At 36.0% G+C, this 24,310-nt stretch overlaps 1 long non-coding RNA gene across 1 annotated transcript in view; it reads left to right on the top strand.

Moving 5' to 3' along the window:
* Nucleotides 1–24,310, top strand: part of LOC127528476 (uncharacterized) — a 54,458-nt gene that overhangs the window by 14,820 nt on the left and 15,328 nt on the right. Inside the window, exon 2 of the long non-coding RNA XR_007935363.1 lies at nt 20,935–21,053. This is a non-coding gene — a long non-coding RNA (uncharacterized LOC127528476). The remainder of the gene's footprint in view (nt 1–20,934; nt 21,054–24,310) is intronic.

Below are 24,310 nucleotides of genomic sequence, written 5' to 3'. Positions count from 1 at the left end.
TTTAAATAATAAAAGAAGGCTACTTTAAGAAAAATGGTCTATGATGTTCCATTACAATAAACAGGCACAGTCTGATCATTCATATAAAAAGTCACTGACTACTGGGATATGAAGCAAATGACTTCATCTGTCATGTAACAACGGGACATGGCAAGGTCAAGGGCTCACTAGATGGTAAGCTGACATTAAGCATTCATAGTCACCAAGTTGAATTCAGAAGATACTGGCAGATGTAAAGGCCCGAATCACTTTGATAAGGGCAAATTATTATGCCTAGGTTACTGAGTCAGAGAATCTCGTCTGGTACAAGAAAACAAAAGGGCTACTGTGGCACAAATCACAGACAATTTTGTTGATGGTTACGGCAGTAATTTGTCATGATGCAGAGTGCATCTAATTCTGCTGCATATGAGACTGCGTATCTGCAGGTCTGTCAGAGTGCCCATGCTAATCCCTGTCTACCATCAAATGAACCTACAATAGGCACAAACTGGAATTTGGATGAAAGTAAGAAGGTCACCTTTCCCAATGAATCTCATTTTATCTGGCATTATATGGACGGCTGGATATGTGGACATCGTTCAAATGGGGAAGAAAACAAGTCGGTGGAGGGAGTATGAAGTTTTGGGCAATGTTCTGCTGGGAAACCCTAGGTTTGAGCATTCGTGTGGATGTTAATTTGATTTGCACCACCTACCAAAACATTGTTGCAGATCAACTACACCAATTCATGGCAATGGTCTTCTCGAATGGTAGTGGCATCTTCTAACAGAATTATGTTCATATTATTGTTCAGGAATGGTTTGAGGAACATAATGAAGTTGTTACCCTGGCGTCCAAATTTTCTAGATCTCAGTTCAATTGAGCATGTGTAGAATGTGTAGGAACATCAAGTCCAATTTGTAGCAGGTCTACCATGTAACTTACAGGAGTTAGAGAATATGATGCTAAATATTCTGGTGCCGGGCGGCATGGTGGCGCAGTGGGTAGCGCTGCTGCCTCGCAGTTAGGAGACCTGGGTTCACTTCCCGGGTCTTCCCTGCATGGAGTTTGCATGTTCTCCCCGTGTCTGCGTGGGTTTCCTCCGGGTACTCCAGTTTCCTCCCACAGTCCAAAGACATGCAGGTTAGGTGCATTGGCAATTCTAAATTGTCCCTAGTGTGTGGTTGGTGTGTGTGGGTGTGTGTGTGCGCCCTGCGATGGGCTGACGCCCTGCCTAGGGTTTGTTTCCTGCCTTGTGCCCTGTGTTGGCTGGGATTGGCTTCAGCAGACCCCTGTGACCCTGTAGTTAGGATATAGCGGGATGGATAATGGATGGATGGATGGATATTCTGGTGCCAAATACAATAACACTTCAGAGGTCCTCCAGAGTCCATGCCTTGTTGGTTTTTGTAGTACACAAAGGAGCAACAGCATATTAGGAAGGTGGTTATAATGTTTGGCTCATCAGTGCATACTACAGCATATACAGATTTAACAGTATAACAGTATGCTTTAAACACAACAATCTAATTAATTCTTAATTTTATAGTAATGGCCATGTACTAAAATAACATGCTTTTGTACAAATATGTTATCAGTAACTTCTCGGCTCTTTTTATTTCATAAATTAAAAGCACATACTGACAAGTGGTCAACTGAAAAAAATGCACACCTTTTAGGGTAACTTCATGCAACATTAGTTCATTACTCTGCTGCTGCCTTAATGTCCTGAAGACCTGGTGATAAATTGCCACCCACTCACTCACCACTGTTCTCTCTATCTGGTTTCCTCCCACAATAAGGATGTGCAGGTCAACTAAGTGTATGTGTGTGTGCATTCCCTATGAAAGGCTGACATCCCGTTCAGGTTTTCATTTGATGATGCCAAAATATCCTTTGACTCTCTGTGGTCTATTAAAACTGAATTTGAAAAATAAGGATGGATATTCATTTCTGTTGCACTCAGTGACTGCTTTGTGAAGTCCGTGAGACTTTCCTACATAAATGACTGCTCATTCAGTGACAGTATTGCATGTGTGGATAATGTTAATTAACACAGACAGGCAGGTATGAAGTCTCAGACTGTGTACAGTTCATAGGAAGAATGGCTAACCTTCCCTACCATGGAAGAGGGTGGCAGAAATGTATATATGATTGCAGAAGGAACAACTACCTTCCTGGAATTTTCACAAATGACATTATCACACTACCATCACCTAAAACACATCCAGTCAATGGGAGTCTTGAGGCAGAGAACATACTATTCATGTCTAGGAGCCAAAGGAGACTATGCAGAGTAACAGAAGGTCTACAGTTACTCAGCTAACAGTTAAGTACAACAATGGTGTCAAAATAACCTGCATAACTTGCCATGGGTATGTTTTGGCAGCCAGCTGAGTTTAACACCAGAGGACAGTAAATTGAATCCTAGCTCCTTCTGATACACGCCAATGGCAAGACTATAAATCCACAAATAAACCCAGTCAGGTGTCAACAGTGACTATGATCTCATTTTCTGAATAAACCCATTTGGTACAATTCAATTCAATTAATAAGAAAAGTATTACAAATTGACAAAAAGGTATCAGCAAACCCATTTTTTGAAGACAGGAAAATAAATTTATATAGTACCATCTTTTTAATGCTGACATTTGCTTTTTTTAATATATGGGTCTTTTTTTAGATATCACCTTCCAAATTGCAATTTGTTGTAAGCAGGAACCATTTTTATAGTTATAGTGTTATGAGGTTACCAATTATGAAACTGCATCTTACAGTGGACACTTATTAATAAACACATGACTTAACATTGTCAGACTTGCTCAAAATAATTATACATTGAAGTCATACAGGAATATTTCGCAATAACACGTGCAGGCTGAGATGCCAGTCCTATAGGGGCAAACTCATACAGACCAATTATCCAAACAAATTTTTGCTTGGTATGTGGGAATGAAACAATGTACCTGGATAAATCCCACCAAGGTATGGGAAAAACATTGGAAACCCACACAGGCAGGACCTGGGCACAAGATTTGAGCTCCTGACATTGGAGTAATGATATAACAGTACCAGCCACTGTACCATAAATGGGAATGATAAAAAGTGGTTGTTCACCTACAAGATAACTGTTGTTTGTTTCCATTTTACTAATTGTTAATTTTCTGAAGAAAAATACATAAAAAAGAAATCCCATCTACTTTAATGGAAAAGAACAACAAAATTAAGATAAAAAAAAAACAAAAATACAAACCAATTGCCTATATTTCTAAGAAAGATACAAAACACAACAGCATGCATTTACAATTTTGTAATGACTTAAAATTTAGAAGAAATATTTAAAATGCTATTAACTGTAGGTGAGGAAAGAAAGTGAAATGTCACAAGAGAGGTTTATAATTGGTTTTGGGAGTGCTCTGTGAGGATGTAAGTCACCTACCAGATCTTTAAACTTTCCACTTTTTCCATTTTGTTTCTGTTTACCAAGTGTACAACCATCTGTAGAAGCAGAGGTGGAGCACTGCTATAAATAATTGGGAGTCGACATCAGTGACAGGCAGAACTGGTCTAGTAACATAGAGGTGTTATACTTGTATGATAAAAAAGTGCAGCGCAAACTTTGACATCCTTCACATATTCTGCAATTCTTGTCATGGCTAATGTGAATTTCTATGCTGTAGTGTAACATAACTTGAAGAGTCACCCACCAAATCAACAACCTGATTAACAAGGCAGGCTCAGCTACAGAACTATGGAACACACTCTCAACCTGCTGGAGGTAGGATGGAGAGAATGAAGACAAAATGAAGGCCATTATGAACAATTCTGCACATCCTCTCTCTGACACACTAATACTGAGGACTTTCAGCCAAAACATTATTCAGAAGTGTGTTAAGAAATGCTACTGGGGCTTCTTAATACCAATGGCAATACATATTTATATTGCCACACTATAACAGATCTCTTTTCATTAGCTATGTCAGAAGCTTTTGTTTTTATTTGTAATTCTTGTGTGTATTTGACTGCGATGGTTGTTGTTTGACATAATATTTGTTGAGTTTCTGGAAATGTTAAATTTCCCCCATAGAATATATAAAATACTATCTATCTATCTATCTATCTATCTATCTATCTATCTATCTATCTATCTATCTATCTATCTATCTATCTATCTATCTATCTATCTATCTATCTATCTATCTATCTATCTATCTATCTAAAAATAAAATTTGAGTGCCATATGTTACTACTTACTTTCATGCAATTCATTTTTGAATCAAGATTAAGTGGTTGTATTCATTGACTTTCTAAAAACATAGCTTTTACTATATAGTGTATGTTAAAGATGTATTTTTTTAAAAAAGCTTTTTTAGCACACGCTAAGATAATTAATTTTTGATGGAATTTATGAATAAAATCCTGTCTATCATATGTAATAATAAGTCAAGGAGTCATTTCACTTATAGGCATTACCCAGTCTCTCTTTCAGATTAAAAAGAAAACTAAAAAAGATAGCTCGCAATGTAAGAAGGTATAGGAGACTGAGGTGAACTTGAGACTGTGAATCTGAACTCATGTGCTGTAAATTGTAAGCATTACTGAGATTAGCAACACGGCCAGTGCAGTTATCTGCTTTGTGGTGTGTTGGGCTGGTAACATCACTTCAAGAGAGGCCCACTGTAGCAACAAGCTAATTGAAAATATACACTCTGGTCCCCCAGAGATCGTAGTGAAGGAGAGAGTTAATGCAAAACTGAACATCCTGTCTCTGACATACTAACACTGAGGACATTGAGCCAACAGATTATTTAACAGAAATGTGTTAAGAAACACTACTGGGGCTCCTTTATAAAAACAGCAATATGTCTGCATAATGGCTCACGGTGAGTGTGACAGCCAAGTCAGAAGTTTTCTGTCTTTTGAATTTTCTTGCTTTATAGTCATTTTGGTGTGTGTTCAGGCCAAAGTATGTGTTTATTTATTTATTTTTTTGTTTATTTATTTATTCATTCATTCTGGTGTGTGTTCAGGACAAAGTATGTATTTTTTATTTATTTAAAGAGTTTCTGTAAAAAGCCAAATTTCCCCCTATCTATCTATCTATCTATCTATCTATCTATCTATCTATCTATCTATCTATCTATCTATCTATCTATCTATCTATCTATCTATCTATCTATCTATCTACAAGGGACATTCAAAAAGTTTCCACACTTTTATATTTTCATTGGAATCTGTGAAGGAAGGAGGAGTAGTAATTGGTCATTAAAGTTGGTATGACGCTGAGAAAATTGCACTGCAAACAAAGATGACTATGCAGAAAAGCGATGTAATTTGTTTTTGAAATTCTTAATAGATAGTTTTAAAAAATTGCAGAAAATTTCCCCCTATCTATCTATCTATCTATCTATCTATCTATCTATCTATCTATCTATCTATCTATCTATCTATCTATCTATCTATCTATCTATCTATCTATCTATCTATCTATCTATCTATCTATCTATCTATCTACAAGGGACATTCAAAAAGTTTCCACACTTTTATATTTTCATTGGAATCTGTGAAGGAAGGAGGAGTAGTAATTGGTCATTAAAGTTGGTATGACGCTGAGAAAATTGCACTGCAAACGAAGATGACTATGCAGAAAAGCGATGTAATTTGTTTTTGAAATTCTTAATAGATAGTTTTAAAAAATTGCAGAAAATTTCCCCCTATCTATCTATCTATCTATCTATCTATCTATCTATCTATCTATCTATCTATCTATCTATCTATCTATCTATCTATCTATCTATCTATCTATCTATCTATCTATCTATCTATCTATCTTTGGTGTAGCGGCTAACCTGTTGGAACCTGAGCTTAATCTACTTTTGTTCTAACTATTAACAGATAAAAAGTATCCAGGTATTGTGGTATTGTCACTCATCTGAGATTAAATATTGGTCATGCATAAAATAATAATACCCCTTTACTTTCCAGCAAATTGTCTAGGTATCACTTTAGTTTTTAGTTACTGCAAACATACATTTACTCATTTCCTCTTATGTAACAAGACCTTAACAAAGGCTTTGTTTGGTGTTGATAACACTTACAAAGTATTAGCAAAGTGATTATGTATGTGGCCTACTAAAATAACTTCACTTTTGAACAGTCTGAAGTAAATTAGGTGTGACATATTTCACTTGAAATTGCATACTTCATTGTAAGACTTCACCGAGGCTCACACCAGAAAAAGCAGATGGGAGGATGAGATGAGAAGATATGAGTATAAGAACTGTGAATGAATGAAAGAACTGTGTGCACTGCTCTGATTCCCTGATGTATTTACTCTATTTAGCAATATATTAACAAAAACGTATGCATTTTTCACATTGTCAGCAGACACCTGCAGGACATGGTATGTATATTTTGTGATGCGAGTAACCTTAGATTTTTTTTCATGGGCTCTTTTATATTGTTCACTGTGGTGCAACATCGGTCTCCATTCAATCAGAAAGTTTGTTATCTCCATTCTGCATGAAAACATGACACATAAAACTCTTCACTGCAAACTACATTGAATATGTAACATATAAAAATATATTATTTTTGGTTAGAGCATTCTGTTAATGCCAGCAAGTCAGAATTTGGCCCTCATATGACTCTGTAATGGAAAACAGAATGACGAGAGGATGAGAAATGGACATATCCTAACAAATCTTAAATTGGTAAATGTAGTGGCCTTGTGATGGACTGGCAGTTATTTCTCTGCATCCCTGAACTGGATTAAAAGGTTTTATATATGCTTTGATGGAGGATTTAAATTTAATAATGAAACTTGAAACTTTAATCTTGAAACATGTATGTGTATTGTGAGTTCACAGTGCTCATGTAGGGATATCATTTTAGAGTGTGTAACATAAGAGGTGCTTTCATATTGTGCTTTTTCACATTTAAAAGGGATGAATAAAAAATAAGCAAATAAAGTTTTTTTTAAATTTTTTTATTAGCATTTCTTCAAATATCTTTTAACTTAACAAATTGTATCACCAAAAAAGGGGTTTCACAATTAAAACAGCTTCAGGGCTCCCCTGTGACAAGAATTTCAAACTTTGTTAATAAATGCCCGCAACTAAAAGAAAAGTCTTAAGTTCTAATTTAAAGAAAAGAAAGTGGTCCCAGTCATGCATCCCCCCGACTAGAGCAGAGAATTCCACCCAGGTAGCATAGCAACTGCAAAAGAAGTAAAAGAGCTTCTGTACTGGGTCTGCAGCCTCTGTACCAGCTGAGCACCAGCAGACTGAACGGTGAGGGCTGCTCTCTAACAGCTTCACAGAGATTGTCTTTGATTAATGGTGTGGGTGAGCTCACTGCTGAAAGAGTGAGATTAAAATCATGCTGGGAGCACAAAAAAAGGAGGAGGAGGGTGTAGGCAACTGTGGCTTGCGGGAAGCCTTGGTTCCAAAATCAAAATCTAGGGAAACTTATTTTTTTCTACAACTGATAAAAAGATGAGCACCAATGAACACCTGCTGTGGTGCTGTTCTCAGAATATCTTTACTTGACATTGTATAACAAGAAGTTATGACATTTAATGAAGGTCCCAAAATAAAAGGAATAAGACTGCTAAAGCAGAAATGACCAAAAATTTATTTTACTGCAAAATTCCCTGCAAAAACATTATGAAGAAAACAAGCCAGTGTTTTAATTGTAAGACACATTCACAATCCTTCCAAAATCAAGCATTTATAGTAAATGAAGAGTGCAATTACTTACTCCATCTAAGATTCATGTCAAAACAAGAAATAAGTGAGTGTTAAGTGTGGAAAATATATGAAACAATCAAAACTAAACAACAGAATATCAGTCTAAGTGACTGAGTGGGAATGACAGTATCACAATGAGAATAATAGATAAGAAAGATGACATCCCTGTTCACTGAACCGACTGATCAAAACACTCCAGACATTTATCTGAGTGCAGGGATAAAGAGGATGCATGCATTGCGCTATATACAGGGGGGTCTGGAATGTTCTGGAAAAAGGCTTCTGCTTAATACCCACTGCTCTACATCCCTCACAGTATATAGTGCCTTGAGCATGGGAAAGGCGCTATATAAATAAAATGTATTATTATTATTATTATTATTATTATTAGTAGTATTATTATTATTATTAGTAGGAATAAGACTTTCAAATTAGTTTCCTTGAATTTTTTGATAGTAATTTTTAAAATGTCTTAAGATACCATAATATTTATCCCAAGTGCAAGTTTGAAGCATAAAGTATAAAGTATTTTTAACAATGCAGAGTTATTGAACATTGTATTGGGCAAAACAATTTAGGGGAATGAAGGTAGACAACAGATTAGAATGCTTTTAGTTAGTCATTCTATTCAAGAAACAATACGCAAGAACACCAAAACAATATTACTTACTTAATTTTTTTCATTTTTAATATTGAAATTTTTTATAAAATATATCCTTATATCATCCTTTTAAAAGGGAATATGATGCAAATGTAACTTGCTGTTCATCCATCGGTCCATTTTCAAAGCCCACTTATCCTGAGCAGAGTCACATTGAAGCTGCAACCCATTCCAGCAAGCATCTGGTTCAATGCAGGAACAACCCACCACATAACTGAATTTTTGCAGGAGAAATTAGAGTAAGCTTCAAACTTTTGATTAAATTGAAAGTTCAATATTTTTGCTATCCAATAAGAATATACAGTATTTAAAGGAAGCAAAGTAGCACGGTACTGTTTGGTACTGATGGTTCACAGCTTTTGCATACCATATTTGAATGTGTTTCTGTTCATGGTCCAAAGTGCAATAGTGTGTAGCCTACTGATATGTTTTAGGGCTTGATTTTGGCATGGGCCACAGTATTGTAGTGGTTATCTATGCTAAGAGTCATGTGAGTGCTCAAGGATTATTTTGAGAGAAGAAAAAGAACAGGGACTTCATGTATAAACGGTGTGTATGCACAAAAACGTTGCGTACGAACATTTCCATGCTCAAATCGCGATGTATAAAACCTAAACTTGGTGTAAAGCCATGCACATTTTCACGGTAGCTCCAACCCTGGCGTAAACAAGTTCTCCACTTGATTTTACAAACTGGTGGCACCCAGCGTCAAAGCAGTGCTACTGTTCCTGTGTGGTTACCCTTTCTTTTTTAGATCCACATCTCTGACGCGGCTTTATCATATACACTAAAACTAACTACATATTGTTTATTAGTTTAATGCATCTGATTGTAATTAACCTGTAACAATATAATGGTCCAGGGAATAGCCAAAGTATTCCAAATACCATAGCTGCTTTAGCGTTGTTACTCTCACTGCACTTTCTTTTCCTTCTTTCAGCTGCTCCCGTTAAGTATTGCCACAGCTGATCATCTTTTTCCATATTACTCTCACTGCTACACTCGGAATATTTATATCACTGTATCTGAGTGGGGAATCACAGATCTACAGCAGCTGATCGGAAAGAGAATTATCAGTATACAGCATCAAGCACACGCTGCCTCAGCCATGCTGTCTATTGAACTGCTCTCACACAGCAAATGCTTCAAAGCCTTTCCTGTATGGACCTTGCGGTTCAGAAACAGTTTCATCCCAAGAACTCTAAACGCACTCAATCAGTCTATCAAGTGCTCCTTGTAGAACAGTTTCTACTTATAAGTACAATTACCTCACTGTAAACTTGCACTACAGTTATAATATTGCACAACCTAAACCACTTTATAAAGCGTGTATTTACATATGATGACAATATCTTTTTTAAGATGAAATGCAGAAAAATATGTTAATTACATTATACAGATAAAATGTTAACATCATTTAAATAATGTATACTGTTAATAATTAAAGATGTGAAGACATGGTGTTGCAGCGCTAGCGACCGGCTGGCGACCAATCAGGGATTGTTCCTGCCTCGCGCTGTATTCTTGCTGGGACTGGCGCGACACTGGAAGGACAGATGGATAGAATAATTAAACATGTACTATGAAGATATTTCAATGTTCCTTAAAAGTTTTGAAGAATCGGTGTTCTAAGCTTACAGATGGCTTAACGTCTATTACAGAGCTGATTGTGTGGTGATTGGGTATTTGGAGAAAGAAAAGTAAGTAAGTAATATTATGAATGTAATGGATTCTGTGTCCTGTCGGAGAAAGAGAAAGCCTGGAAGCATGTAGTGATTCACACACACAGAGCACATGGAAGATCAAATACAAAACAAAGCATTTAACGTGCTACTTTAGTTACAATGGGATTTGAGAGACTAGTAAATTAAATGATTTTAAGATGAAATTTATGATGTTCTACTTTAATGACAAAATAAACTACATGATTAAAATGGAAATTTCGAGATTAAAGTTGACATTTCGTGGTTTTTTCCCACTGTGTGCCTTTTTTTTTTTCTCTGTACCCTAATAAGCTTTCATGTGACACTCAGACGGTGGGCTACGACTCGCCTTTTCATGGTGACTTTGATATCTGACAACTTCTTTTTTATTTCGGGCACTGTGTGACTTTATTAACTTGAGCTTTCAAGTTTCTCCGACACGCTATGTCACTCGATCAACTTCCTTCTGTTGTTTATACCAATGTTTAAACCAACAAATAGTACATTTTTCCTTGCCTCCACTTGGTATTCGCTGAAATTCTTCTATTTTCCCTTGTGCTTTTGCAATTGTCTTTTCACAGAAGGCTGAGCTTAAGGGCTATTTATATTGATTTGCATATTCAAAGAGGCATAATTCTGGGAGGAGCTGGGGCGGGACAGCAGGCGTGTGTACATGCGTTAGTTTTCACGCTGACTGGGATTTATGTAGCGGAAGGACGTGGAAGTTGGCGTTCGCACAGATTTATGCATCTGGATTTTTTTGTGCATAAGAACATTTCCGCTTTTGTGCTTACACCATGTTATAGTGTGAGTTCTACGCACAGCGTTTTTACATGAGGTCCCAGGAGATGGAAATGAAATCAGGGACAAAAATGACTCAAATCCAAGAGAACAGAAAATTACCAACCAATAAGAAGTCATAGAAAAATAAGGTAACTATTCTACAAGAAGAGAGATGTTGTTATCTACTGGGGCACAACACAGAACAACATCGATGCAAATTTATAACATAACATTTATTGTGTCACAAACAAAACAATGAGGTTGCATGATGTGAATCGACACTCTCACATTAACAAATAAAACTAAAACAATTGTAAAATTGCACTTCAACAAAATTAATCAAAATGAAAGTTAGCCATCAAAAACTACACAGTATATGGCAAAAACTATAAAATAAACAAACATATATATATATATGTAAAATGTGTCTATTAAGACACACTGCTGATTCAAAACTCTGATTGATCTGGGTTTGATTCTTGGCATGATGTCCATTCTCCTCCTGTCCACCTGGGTACACTACTTTTTTTCCCTCATCCCAAAGACGTGAATGCTAGGTTAATTTTTGTATCTAAACTAAATTAACCCAACATAAGAGTGAATGTCTAAATATGGCCTAGGATGGACTAGCCTCCTATTGAGGATTGGTTTCTATCTTGAACATGATGCTGTTAGGACAGTTATTCGTCCACAACTCTGTAATGGAATCAGTGATCCATCCATACATTTCCAGAACTTGCTAGATCTAATACAGGTACCATAAGGTTCCAAAAATAGATGAGTATAGAGTTGTTAAAGTATGTTTGGTATTTTTCTAGTTAAACTCATTTCTTCATGATCATGGTATATATTAATTTGCCACATGAAACGGTGATCTAAAGTAAAGCATTCTTTATAAATTAAAAAATATATATATTGTGATGGATGGCAGCTGGCACCATTATCAAGCCAGAATGCCTCCAAGGTGGAAGGACAGTCAGAGTGGACTTCCAGCGGAATGCTCTCTTCTCCAAACTGTTATTTGGCGCCCCCCCTGGGTTGTGGAAGTGCCTCGGATTCCTGCAGGGCTGTGTGGGAATTACTGTTGCGATCCATGGATGACGCAAGGGGAAACTGTGAGAACTACAAGATCTGCAGAGACCCTACTTTGGACTTCAGCCTCACCTGAGAGCAATTCCAGACCACCCTAATGAACCACCTGGAGTGCTCCCAGGTGTGGCTTAAAAAGGAGCCAGCGGCCACAGGTGGGAGAAGCTTGTCAGTAGAGGCGGAAAGACAGAAGAGGAAGAAAGGACTGTGTATTTGTGTTATTTTGTGCTGTGCTGTGGAAAGCAGGGAAACAGTGCTCCCCAGCTGAAAATAAATGTGTTTTGTGCTAGACTTGTGCCTCTGTGTCTGGTGTGTTGTGTGTATGGGGAGCTGTACCTGGTTTCCGCTCTATATATATATATATATATATATATATATATATATATATATATATATATATATATATATATATATATATATATATATAGCCTGTTCTTAAGTTTTGAAATGGAGGTGAAGGGGTCCATTGTGAAAACAAAAACCACAAAAGCTTTAAATTAAACCATATGCCTCCACTTATGACAATTTGCCATCTCCATTGCTAAGGCATGATTATGACAACAAATGTAAATGGGAAATATTACATTTTCCCCAGCTGCTGCTTTCTTAAGGTAAGAATATGTTTCCTGTTCATTTACCTGCTCAAAGTGGTGGTCATGGGTGCACCCCTAATGCAGGCACATATACTGAATTATATGGAAGCTTATACCTGGAACTCAAAAAAAAATAATAATTGCATTATTTCACAAAAATATTGTCAACCGCTACTGCTATCATCATACACACACATTAGCCGGCAATCAAGTGACAAGAACTGAACAGACATTACAGACATATATTTAGTTTCATTCAGGTTAAGTTTAGTAATTTTAGTACAGATGTTTTAACACAGGCAGAGTGGTATCACAGAGTTGCCACTCCTACCTCTGAGCACCAGGGTCTGCATGGAGTTTTTATTTGTTTAACTGTTTTGACACTGAATACTGAAACTGTGTCAGTAATAATTGTCAATTACCCAATTACCATAAATGTTTTGTCCTTCATATAATGTGAAGAAACAACATCCACCCTCTTTTTTCTTGTATTGTGTTATGTATGGAAGCATAAAGTTTGTGAGTGACTGTGTGATCTTTTTCAGTTGTGATTATCTAGTTATGTTTAGAACAGAAGCAACAATTCAATGGGTATCAATATTCAATGATGTCAAGTATAGCACATGGAGATTATTTTTCGAGGTGAAAAGGAAACCTGTTTTCCTGAGGCTGGAAGGTTGCAGTGGGGAAAAAATGAATAGTGAAGTGAAACACAGAGCCAGTCTCCTTTTAAAATGGCTGAATCTCACAAAAATGTTTTACTTTTTTCTTTTCTTTCCTTCCTAAAATGTCATGAATATGCCATTTTTGCAATATATGTGCATGTTTAAGATACAAATCAATACTCAGTAACACTTTTGGCTTGAAAAATGAATGCATGGGGTAAGTTTAAGGCCTTTGTTTTTACATTTGGACCCCGGTACACTAAAGAACAAGAGCAGGCTAGGTATTTTTTTTTTTCAATGTATAAAAACTGTTACACTTTAGAACACAATTTCATGTGGTTTATTAATATATACCTTGATTATGAAGAAACAACTTTGACCTGAATAATACCAAACGTATGCTTTAAAACAGAGTATTTGATAAGAGTGAACTACGAAGGATGAATTTTATTTGCGTTATCACAAAATATTATGATATTCTAATGAAATTTTCTTTCTTTCTTTCTTTCTTTCTTCTTTCTTTCTTTCTTTCTTTCTTTCTTTCTTTCTATCAAGCCAGCATATGGACATTTTTGTTGACAACATGTACAGTGTCCACTCCTGACCTTATTTGGTTCATTTTTGGAATTTTAATACATAGACAGCATTTTGCCATACTTACATATTATGGTGTTATTCTGACAACACCATTTGTGTCTTGTTTTTTGTATGATCACCACTATTTTTTCTCTGTATATTTGTATTATGAATGATGCCATGATTGTGTTTCTATGCCTGCAGCCAATTACATGACATACAGATTATGTAACAAACTGTGTTGACATGCTTTGTCTACAGTATACAACTGGGCCCTCAGCACTGTGCATCAAAGTATTGGATATAAAATTTACAGCCTTATTGTGTTTGAGAGGGATCTGAAGAAATCACTTTAATTGTGTGAGGATCTTTGCCTATGATTTCCACGTTTTGTGTTTTGGTTTTGGTATAGGTATAGGTATATAATTCAAAGGGTTATTTAGTTTTTATTGACCTGCCTGCTGACAGTAATTTAGCTTTTTACTAATATACTTCTTCAATCTCCCAGCTTTTCCAGACTCAGCCCTGGTTAGTGTCTGTAATTACTTAAATGCATACTACAACCATTTTACAGTTTGGCCATTCTATTATAACAAAAAGAAGCAGATGAAGTTGGTTCAAAAAGAATGTGAATGAAAACAATGGAATAAAATACTTTTAATAAAAACAATGTCACAATTTCAAAGAAGGTTTTTAAACTTTCTTTCGAATTTCTACAGAATAGGAGAAAAGCAGAACAATTTTTGCATATCATCTTCTCTGTATATATTCTTACTTTACATTTTAGGAAAACTAAGCTAATAGGTTTATAAGGTGGAGTTTTAAAAATAACCATTGTACAGATAAGACATATTCATAGCTTATAGTCCTTTGAGAGCACCACAAAAGTTTTAATATTAAATAAATAAAGAGGTTGTTGAGGTTTTTGTTTCCCCAGCCCTATTTTTTGCAGAAAGGTGGGGCATTTTGCTACTATTTTTAGATTACCAAAGAAAACTGACACTAGTTATTGCCATGGGAGAAATATCAGACAATACAATTGACCATAACCCATGTGTTACTCACTTCATATGCTTTTCCACAATTGTCTTGTCTTTTTGAGGAAGGATCTTTGCATAGGTCCCTAAAGACTGTTTTCCTTTTTCTCTTGCTTAAGTGTCATGGATGTTTGTTTATCTACTTAAACAGCCCCCTAATGTATAAGGTTGCGTAATAAGGCTTCAGTCAACAAAGGCGGAAGCCGACTTGTATTAACTGCCTCTTTCCTTCCATTAAGCTCTAAGAACACATGTTTCTTCTGTACAATCAGTCTTCGTATTGTTTAGTTTCTAAACAAGTGAAACATATTTCCTACAAAACTGGGTGTTCAGTTGTCCCAGCCCCATTTAAACAGCTATTTTTGAGATTTTCTTCTTAATTTTCATCACAAGTAAGCCTCATGAAAGCAAACATTCATTGTTAGTCCACTGAAGCCCAGACAAGTATTATCCAAGGATATCTTAATGGAAAGAACAACTGGAAAAATATCTAAAAGATCTTGGTTGTACTAAAGATGCTTATCCAAAAATTACAATGTTCATTGAGGTTCATATCTTTCAATCTGTTCAGATTTACCATTAAAATTGAAAAAAAATTAGCATAGGATGAACAGACAAACAAGTTGTATTACTAAGAAACGTTTTCTTGGCAACGTCAAAATGTCAGACCAAGAAAATAATCAGAGCCCTGCCCAGAATGAGTATGAAATTCCTCATAAACAAGCAGAGGAAGGTTGCATCCTGTCATTCATTTCTAAGTTGAGGAAATTTGGTGTGAAATGGAAAGATGCCATGGAAGATACTTGGATTTCTCTTTTACAAACTAAGAGAAGCAGGTTTTTACTTGGAAAAGCACAAAGAATAGTTGGCTAAAACAAAAACATGCATGCTGCTCTCACAATTATGTGCAGTACAAAGTGCTGAGCTGATCAACTGAAAGCTCTTGAAGAAGTGGATTCTCCATTGTTTAAATTTTTTTAGTGACCCTGCTACAAAAAGAATTGGTAAATAAAAACAATTCTAAAAAAAACCCAGCTCATAAAATACAAAGGCAGTAAGAGGTGACTTAATGTAACAGGATTTCAATAAGCAGAGAACAAGGCCACATAGACTTGACACATACCTGAAGTTGTGATTTTATGACCCTCTAGCTGGCTCCAGTGAAATAAACACACGCTGTCTTCAGGATAATCTTTATGATCCAGTCACTTCACATGCAACATTCAAAAAATTAAGCAACTAAACCTATCTCATAAATCTGGATGACAGCCATCTACTGTAACTATGCAGAAGCGTTTATCTACATTCTTCGCAATGAGACTCATTCATTTTCTTGGCAATCGTATTCTACTGCTTTTCCCTTGCAAAACATTCAAATCCAAACTGAATACTTCCACTGTTTGTTGTGTTTGTTAGTGTGTAAGGACACTTTTAGCCATGATAACCAGCTTCTAGTTTACTTTCACACAAGTTAGTTACTGATCTGCCTTTCTGTTGACCTTCAATTGCTATTTTTAAAGTATGCAGAATGCTATAGGTTACAATTTCATGACAACCCATGACTCAGAAGGTGTCATGTGTCATGACATATGAATAAAGTTCAACTAATTAAGTAAATAATATAACATGGTGTCTGAATTACTATACGCTGCCCTAATTTGGAGTGTACATAACAAATATAATGATTTACTTCCTGAGGCAGCAGTGCATAATAAACAAACATAGTGCGTCAAATACAATCCCATGGGTTCCGAAACCGCAAATTCAACCAACTATGGGTGAAAAATACTCAAAAAAAAAAACAACATTCCAGAGAGTTCCAAGAAGTAAAACCTGAATTTGCCTCTTACCAATCAACACGCTGAATCCACATGAATGAAATGATGTGCGGGCATATACACTGTGGCAGCCCTCCACTATTTCACAGATCCTCAGCCTCTGTCTAGCACTTGTTGTTTGAGCATTACTCGAGTCATGTCTCATTTGTTCCCTATTCATGTTGTGTGCAGTGGGTGAGAGAAAAAGAGAATGAATTTATATTTTCTCTATTTTTGACCATATTTTCTCTATGTACTTAAGTATCTCTTTCATGTGATTAAATGAAAGCAATCTGTTGTATTTTAAATATTCTGATGAAATGTTTTATTTTATGTATTTCTCTTTCAGGTCAATAAATGAAAGCAATCTGTAAGAAAATGTTACATTGTTGCTGATGTATACTATGAAGTTAGGCTACAATGGTTGTGTCAGTACTGAACATGTTCAGACTTTCTTTGCTGTCATTATTCCCTAAATAATACAGTCAGGAGCAGACTGGGTCTCAAAACCGGCCCGGGCAACCTTCAGCCAGTGAGGTGCTATGAGCCTATGATATGAACACTATCTAAACTGTTGCCAAACTTAATCTGTACATTGTTGTTTAGACACAACTTAAAATTTGACGACATGCTTAGAAATAAAATTTTATGAAAAATAAAAATTTACTAACCCAGGTTACACGTTATTAGAGTACATGTCAAATGTCATTGCAAAGTAAGTGATTACAGGTATGAAACAATTATTTTCAACTCGATAATCAAACTGCTCATTTACAATAGAATAAATTATAACCGAGGTTATAATGAAAACCTCACATGATTGAAATGTTCCATTAACTTAACGATAAACTATAAATGTTCCGTCCTTATTCGAAAAATTCCTATCCTGCTCTTTATAACTTTATTTCATCATACTAATCATCGCAGCTGAAAACCACTAATTATCGCTCATGCCGAGGACCAGAGAACAATAAAATGCATAATACATAATCTAAACTAATTATTAGTACCGAAGAATTTAAATACTAGATATGGGATAAAATTAATTGAAATAATGTATATGCTAACCGAAATGTAGCGGTATCAAAGCAGAAATCAGCAAAAGGCAGTTTTGACCAAATTTTTTGCTGCAACGTTTTGTACTGACCACTAAAACAACCTGATGACGTAATACACCATATTATATAGGACTATATAAATCACAGTACCGGACAAATAATGTCAAAAACTAAGCAGTACATAAAATGTATTTCATGAAACGGCCGGCTCATGCCCTAATGGCCATTCCGCCCCGAATACAGTATGACAGTGATTTACATAGTATTACGTATTAGGTATTGTAAGTAATCTAAAGGTGATTTAAAATATATGGAAAGATGTTCATAGGTTACATGCAAATACTACACTATTTTATAGATGGGACTTGAGCATCTGTGGATTTTGGCATTAATAGGGGGTCATGGAACCAATTCCCCGTGCATACCATGGGACGACTGTATTTGAATGTTTAAAGTCTAAATATTCTTGATTATACAGAAATTTCTCATTTTTCTCGCTCTCACGGAATCCCTAAAGAGGGCTAAATCCCTAATATAGGGTTAAAAATCAAAAATAGCATTGTATTCTTAATCACTGACCTTGAAACAGTCTAAAACAATTCCCCTTATGTTTGAAATTTTGTCAGTTTTAACCCACTGGGAGTGAATTTTAGGGGGACAGAGCCAGGGCCAGCCTGCGCCACCATTAAGGTGAATTAGATCATAAGGGTGGGACAAACCCAGCCACACGGGTTAACTACAGAAGAGTTGGTTGGCGGACTAATAAGCTTGATCTAGGGCGCAAAATAACCTAACACCGGCACTGGATAGAACAAATATCAAAAATATTATTATATTCATGATCATCAACCCCAAAATAGCATAAAATGACACTACAATGCCTATATTACCAATCCTTATTTTTTCAAGGTTTTGTGAAAAGGAATGAAATTGGCCACTCATATCCGTTTTTGGGGGTGAACTCTTGGGGTCAGTTGATATGGCATGCACAACTTCAGGTCCTTCTTATCATTTCTGCAGAAAACATCTGTTCATTTACCCTTTATCATAAGGGTGTAATTTGGTCAAAAAATGGTCTAAAAATGAGGTGTTTTCAGGTTTAGAGGGCCAAAATTAAAGGGAAATGCCAAAAAGCTGGACATCTTGCATAACTAGAATAAGTCAAGTCAAAGGGTATATCATATGTGGGTTTTTTCATACTGGACATCTGGGCATAAAAAACAAGTGATTTTTAAAACATGAAGAAAAAATGAGGGATGAAGAATATCAAAGCCAGAATATAGCAGTGGTGAAATGCTTGGTTATCTGCCATATCCAGCTCTAGGTCATCTGGACTTCTTTCAGGCTATTTAGATAAACCTGAGAATGGAGGCTCTACTCAGATTCCTGGATGTTCTTTCCTGTTGCAATTCATATCATTTTTGGGAAACATCCAATATACAAAAACAATTTCTGAAAGTCATCCTCATCATTTCCCACAGCTACATCACTCCTTCCTAGAACAGCAGTAGATACATGCAAAGAAAAGTTATTAAGTTGTATTTCAAACATTTTCTTAATTAGAAAATTATGTTTCAGTATTAATTCATTTGTTGATTAACTGGCTTCTCTTTTATGTACATTAGGTTAAAATATGTATGTGAAAGTATGGGATATTTATGGAAAACTATATTTTATATAAGCAGACGCATCTGAAGGATGTCATTAGTGATGTATCCTGAGGTTGTTAGTTGTTTTGTGTTGCACAACATCAGTATCACTTGCCCAGGCAATGCAGCTATGGATGATCAGTCCCCGACTTATGCCCCAGTAGCTGTGGTCCAAAGATCACCCCTCTTTATCCAGAACCATCTAGAGACTTCACTGACGCAAATAAAAGCTTGTATCTGTCCAACCCTGTGATACCGAGAACATTAAGTTCTCTACAGAGCAAGCAGTCAGCAAATCCACTGCAACCCACTTCCTCAGGCAGGCAGAAAGCTTGCCATCCTTGCCCATGACACTGCTCCAGAAGGTCCTGATACTTTACATACTTCCTCTCATACTGTATACCTCCACGTGATCCTCTCAGTGAGCAGTGAGGTCTATCATGACTACTTGTTTTATGGATTCTGACAGAACAACTACATCTGGATGCTGAAATTTTTCTGCAATGTGTACTGGGAACTCAAGTTGCTTGCCTAGGTCTACTGTTAGCTGACAGTCTTGCGCAGTGTGAAGTAGACCTGCCTGCAGTTTGGGATATTGTTCTGCCCTCACAAAGGTGATGTTCTACCTGGGTAATGGAACTTGTTGTCGAGGATGGCTGAGGATATGCGGTTCGTTACTGATAGAGACCTTCTCACAGGGCCTTTGGACAGCTGCTAAGGATGGGTTCTAGTATCCCTCTTCCTGAGTGTTGTTTCATTCTTGCTCCAGAATTGGAAGGTTACTGGGCTGGGTAAGAAATATTAAAGTTTAATAGAAAATGTAGATGTAGATGGGCTGAATAGATTTTTTAAATTTTTTTTATTGGCTGAAATGGTTGAAATGAAGGATTAAACGACAAATACGTAAAGTATCAAATACAAATGTCTTAATAAGAGTACCCTCAATCAGGAATGGAGAAGCACCATAGGTGTAAACCTTCCCAATTTTGAGTTTTATAAATCAATGTTTTCCTACATTTATCAAGAGACACAAATGTTATCAAAACGTGTCCTAATTAAATTACATAAGAGTCCCTAATTTAATAAAACTAATGAGAAGTCAAGCAAAATGACACCTTTTATTGGCTAACTACAAAGATTACAATATGCAAGCTTTTGAGGCAAATGAGGCCCATTCTTCAGGCAAGATGTAAAACTAAACTAAGTAGGTAAAACTAAGTACAACTAAAATAATTTGAAATGCTGTTTCTTCATTGCCTGGGTGTACAGGCTTGGTCAAAGGTCATAAAGTGACAGCTCTGAGATTGGACTGGATGTGTCTGAGAAGATGTATGTGTTGAAATTAGACGATAGATGCTATTTCTTAACAGATATCCTTCAAATGACATTATGCTTAATCTTCCATATCCTGTTCAATTGCCACTTCAAAAGGATCCTCATTTTTTCAGGACATCCTTCAAAATTAGATGCTAATCTCAAGTACATACTTAAAACATAATTACATCCACCTAGTGCAGGTTGTTATTGATTCTACAATAATATTTGTTTTTCTTTCTGTATCTGTGATTAGAAGAAACACCCTGAGATGCACTGAAAGGAATATTTCACAAGTAGAAGGAGGCTGGCAGATCACAAAGGAAAATAAACAGAGGAAACCAAATGTTCAGTGACCGCTTCCTGCGGTCTGCGGTAAATTATTACTTCTGTGTATGCTGTTTCATGTACTAACTGGTGAGCATGTGATGTAAGCAAAAATCAGTTTTCTCGACTTTTAACTTCAAAGTCATATTTTATGTTTAAAACCATTAGAAAATGGTTAATATCAGCAGGGTACCAGAAACCTTTTTTTCAGGGCAAAATGCAATAGGATTTCCTTTACTCCAAAATAACAAAGGCCTGGTGACAAGCCAACATTCTTGTAAAGGCACCCACTCTCATGTCTTCTTGGACAGTTCCTGGCATCAACATCTACAATTCCTGACCTTGAACTCAGACTCCTTACCTCAGTCCTACACATCCACCTCCCCTCAGGGCCCACACTCACTGTCCATTCTGTTTTCTTCAGGTGACATTGTCTTTCACAGAATTCTTCTGTATGTTTTATATAAATATCAAATACTAAGTATGTTTGAGATTCTCACCTACCATGGTGTTTATCTTGAATGCAATTCCACTGGGCAGTTTACTTTCAATTTTCCAGTTTGCAGAGCTGCTATGTGGCAAAACTTACGGGCAGATCTCTGAGTCAGAGCATTCACATTTGTGCTGCTGGTTTCTCATTAAATCAAGCAAGAATATTGGTAGAAAGGATATGATCAGATGCTATACAGTGAATTAATTCTCAGTCATACATAGTGCTTTGTGTCAGTATCCCCTCCGTAAGGTGCCACAGTGTCTCATAGTAAGGAGACCAGGGTTCAAGTCCCGGATACTCTCTACGTGGAGTTTGCATGTTCTCCCCATGTCCATTTGGGTTTTCTCCAGGTGCTCCGATTTCCCTACCACAGTCCAGAAGCACGCAGGTTAGGTGAACTGGTGATGCTAGATTCCCCCTAGTGTGTGTTTACCCTGTGATGGAATGATGCCGTGTCCAGGAATTGTACCAGCCTTGTGCCCAATGCTTGCAGGGATTGGCTCCTGCCCCCTGTGACCTTGCTCTGGATAAGTGGGATTAAAAATAGATTTAATACCTCCATTATAAAAATTTAGAATTTACAGTAAATTAGATATTAACGATGATACATTTTGTTTCAGAACTGAATTATCTTTTTTAGAAATAATATTTAAAATGAACATTCTATCTCATTCCTACAGATTTAAACATTTTTTTACCATTCTAGTGCAGGCTAACTATATCAGATCATCAGCAATACTCCATGATTTTACTTTGATTTTTTTTTTTTTTTTTTTTTTACTGTTTTAGTCTGAACACATTGATTTTATTTTGATTATGGTTCCTCTTGTCCTTTTTATCTTCACATGCTTTCAGTGTTTTTGGCTGGAATGCCTAGTGGCATTGCAAATGTAGCAACTTGGAATGCACTGAATTTCATCTTATAAAAATATGAGGGTCAGTTGTGTAACTGGAATTTAAAATCAAGAATATCAACTTCTTTCAATCAATTTCTTAAATAAATAAATATAAAATTTTCAAAATGACAGGTTTTAAAGCTTTGCCCATTTTCTCATTTTGAGTTTTGCAATTTAAATGCCAATCACTTAGCCTTCCCTGGTTTTGCATTCAGTATCACTCTCCGGCTACCTCTGCCACCAGAACTGCATTTCATCAGTAATGCATTATTTATATGAAAGGTGTAATTTGTGTTCACAAATTACTGTGAAAAACACACTCCTCAAAAATTTTCCACAAATTATAATACATATAAGCACTGGCAAGGCCTTTTAAAGAGTAGTTTATAACGACTAATGGAGAGCTACAAAATTTTGAAGAGACTGCATACATTTTTCTCTCAACATGGATTCATCATAATTTTAAAACATTCCAGTGCATCCTCTGGTTCAGGTCTTTATCTGTGTACTTGATTCATACTATGTCAAAATAATGCTTTCTTAATAATTAAAACAAGGAATTCAAGGAGTACTTTGTGGCAGGTTCAGTAGCCATTCTCATCCATTCATCCATTTAAATTCCTCATTCATTATGCAAGCATTACAGAGAGGCTGAGCCTCATCCAATAACAAAAAGTGCAAAACACAAAAATCCATGGACGGTGCACTATGTTATACTGTATATTACTGTTCATTCTCTCAAAAGGACAATATAGAGTCACCAGTTGCCCCAACAGCATGTGTTTTAGATATTGAAGGAGATGTGAATTCTGGATGAACAAAATGAGAGCATTTCAGATAAAGACATGTCAACTTTGAGTTTGGATTATTTTGCTCTATAAGACTTCACTTACTGTGTATATTACACATCTAGTATAGCTCAAAACATTTCAGTGTTTAAAACTGGTGTATAATTTATTCTAAAGTATTAAAAACTAGCGATGGTTATTTTACATATGGTATACATTTCTAAATGTGTACAGAGTTCACATGAATGTATAAATGTAAAGAGAACTATAGAAATTGAACTTAGTTTAATATGTAGGCAAACAAGCTAACCATGTAGTTTAATTCGTTATATTAAGACTATACACTATATTAAGACACTAAATAAAGACCATGCAACAGACCATATTATGAAAGCTACTAAATTATTGTGATGAATCTATATATATATATATAAAGTCAATGTATGTGTGTATGTATATTCCAGCATCACTTCCGAACAGCTGAAGCGATTTTCATGAAACTTGGTACACATGTTTCTCATTGGTCGACTAAAAATACTGCAGGGTGAAATCAACCCTAACCCACCCCCTTCTGGGTAGGTTGGAGGGTGATCTTGTGGTCTTGTATGCATGTTATCATTCAGTTGACACTCGGAATGACCACCAGAGGGCGAACTGGAGGTGACTACCAGCGTTCTTTATGTTTGAGCACCACCGCACCCCTGTTGCTTTTGAAATTAAATAGAGTTGGCTGGTTCCGAGCGTGAACTGGATGATGACATACATACAAGACTGTAAGAGAAGCACATTAGTGAGTCTTCATTGTTTGTTAATTTATTTTTATTTTTAAAGTTGTTTTTTTTTTAATTATATTTTTCTCAAACAATTAAAAAAAAAACCACTTTATTTTTCTCCCGGGCAATGCCAGGTAGTTCAGCTATGTTAGCTAGTATTTCAAAATAAAGATTCCCTATACAGATTAATCAACGACATATTTCATTCAATGAAATAAAAGTTAAGATGGTGGAAAAACTGACAGTGCATTTAATGTATTTTTTCTCTTTTGATAGAAACTTTATAATTTATTACAGTCTGGAGCAGTAACAGGAGTAAATGCCACATATACCTGTATGTGCTTATTTAAAGGCT

Source organism: Erpetoichthys calabaricus, chromosome 6, assembly GCF_900747795.2.
Source record: "Erpetoichthys calabaricus chromosome 6, fErpCal1.3, whole genome shotgun sequence".
Classification (NCBI taxonomy): domain Eukaryota; kingdom Metazoa; phylum Chordata; class Cladistia; order Polypteriformes; family Polypteridae; genus Erpetoichthys; species Erpetoichthys calabaricus.
This window is presented reverse-complemented; position numbering and strand designations above follow the sequence as displayed.